Consider the following 2,603-nt stretch of genomic DNA (forward strand, 5'->3'; position numbering starts at 1 on the left):
TAGTCTCTAAGGTGCCACAAGTACTCCTTTTCTTTTTTAGAGAGAAATAATGCAGTATTATGTTAGGGAAACACCACCAAAAGGATTCATACCACAACCCATGAGCAAAACCCATCCCAAGCAAATTGGGCCATGTCCTTTCCCTTTGGTTCTTGAGTCCAGCAACCCAAAAGTCACTCAAGGACCCAAAAGTCCAACAACCCAAAAGTCTCTGTCTCTGGTCAGTGCAGCCCCAGAGTTCGAGAGTTTAGCTGCAGAGTTTTACCTCCCAACCTGGATGGAAATGGCAGGGTTAAGGGGCACCTTATGTGGTCCAAAGCATTGCCCCACCTCTCCATGGGCCCCTGTTCCGCTCTACCAGCTGTCCCACGAATCGCTCTGCTCTGCCAGCCCCCACACATGAGCTGCTCCAGCCGTCCTGCAAACTGTTCCGCTTCACCAGCCACTCCGCTCTGCCAGCTGTCCCATGAGCTGCTCCAGCCGTCCCACAAACTGCTCCACAATATATCTTCAGGCTCCCCCACTACTTAACACAACACTCTGTGATTTCAGCGCTTAGTAATTTTAGCTCTTTCATGATTTCAGCTTGTAGTAGGGGAGCCTCAGTGCTGGTGCACCATTGGCTCAAAGTGAATTCAGCTCAGCAGCCTGTAACTAAACTCCTAATAGAATCAAAATTAGCTCTGACATTCCACAGTGGAGGAAGAAGGAGGTGCAATTGGCATGTAGAGCCCTCACCAGGGGCCCATACCACCAGGTAGTAATACCGGTCCCCAGCCTCTCTCAATTCACTGAGTTTTGGAATCCATGGGGGGAGGAATAGCTCAGTGGTTTGAGCATTGGCCTGCTAAACCCAGGGTTGTGAGTTCAATCCTTGAGGGGGCCATTTAGGGATCTGGGGCAAAAATTGGGGATTGGTCCTGCTTTGAGCAGGGGGTTCTACTAGATGACCTCCAGAGGTCCCTTCCATCCCTGATATTCTATGTCCCTTACCTAGCAAGTACTACTTAGTCAAGGGTGAGTCCCTCCATCATAACAAAAGGCCAAGTACAGTTCCACTGTCCTTGATTCACATAATCAGGATAATAACAATTTATTCTTCCTCCCCAATAACAGAGAAACTGGGGATCCCACAGCAGCCAAAGTGACCATTTGGGCAGCTATGGGCTCATGCTAGGCGAGGTGGGTGTACCTATGCAAATGAGATCAGCCCCTGAAGTTCTTTGCCACAACTCACCACCAGATGTCAGGGTGGAGTTCATCCTGACTTTACTTACATCAGCTAAATTCCTAGTCCTCCACTCAGCCTGCTAGGGTTGCCAATTTTGGCAGGACATATTCCTGGAGGTTTTATCACATGACATAATCTTTAATTAAAGATTAATCTTTAATTCCTGGAGACTCCAGCACAATCCTGGAGGGTTGGGAAACCTACAGTGTGCTCTGGTGCAGACCTGAGAAAACAGCTAGGTCTTGGACTATAACCTAGCTTGGGCACTGCACTGTTGGAGTAGAAGAAGGCATGAGGACCCACTAACGAGAATGTCCTACCACCAGCCACTCAAATATCAGGAAAAAGAACAAGGAGTACTTGTGGCACCTTAGAGACTAACAAATTTATTTGGGCATAAGATTTTGTGGGCTAAACCCCACTTCATCAGATGCATGCAGTGGAAAATACAGTAGGAAGATATATGTATACAGAGAACATGAAAAAATGGGTGTTGCCATACCAACTCTAAGGAAACTAATCAATTAAGGTGGGCTATTATCAGCAGGAGAAAAAAAACTTTTGTAGTGATAATCAGGATGACCCATTTCCAACAGTTGACAAGAAGGTGTGAGTAACAGTAGGGGGAAAAATAGCATGGGGAAATACTTTTTACTTTGTGTAATGACCCATCCACTCCCAGTCTTTATTCAAGCCTAATTTAGTGGTGTCCAGTTTGCAAATTAATTCCAGTTCTGCAGTTTCTTGTTGGAGTCTGTTTTTGAAGTTTTTTTGTTGAAGAATTGCCACTTTTAGGTCTGTAGTTGAGTGACCAGGGAGGTTGAGGTTTTTCAAAATTTGCAATTTTGTTCAATTTTTTGTTCAAAATTTCAACAGAAAAAAACAGAAGAGACATAAAATGGGAGAGGCAGTCCCTAGATCACATTGGGATGTATAGATCATACCAGAGCTGGCTGAAAATGGGCAGGGAAATGCATGATTTTGTTCTTCTGTTTTTTTTCTGTTGAAATTTTGAACAAAAAATTCAACAAAATTGCAAATTTTGAAAAATGTCATGCAGTCCTAGTCAGTCACTTGAACCAAGGCTCAGAGCAAGTGGGACGCTGGTAGAATCTTTGAAGAATAGGTGTTGTATGCTCCAGGTAGCGGACGCTGCCAAGCAGGTAGGCAGGAAGGCACATCTGCCCCAGCTGGAGCTTCTGGGTGGTCTTCAAGAGTAACCCCACATAGATAGCATTGCAGTAATCCCATCTGCAGGTCGCAAAGACATGGCTAACTATAGCTATATATGGGACTATTAAAGTTAAGATACACTCTAAAACAGTCAATTTCCTGCTTGTTTTTACTTTTCTAGAAACAACCTGCCAAGACA

The sequence above is a fragment of the Caretta caretta genome, chromosome 1, assembly GCF_965140235.1.
Source record: "Caretta caretta isolate rCarCar2 chromosome 1, rCarCar1.hap1, whole genome shotgun sequence".
NCBI lineage: Eukaryota > Metazoa > Chordata > Testudines > Cheloniidae > Caretta > Caretta caretta.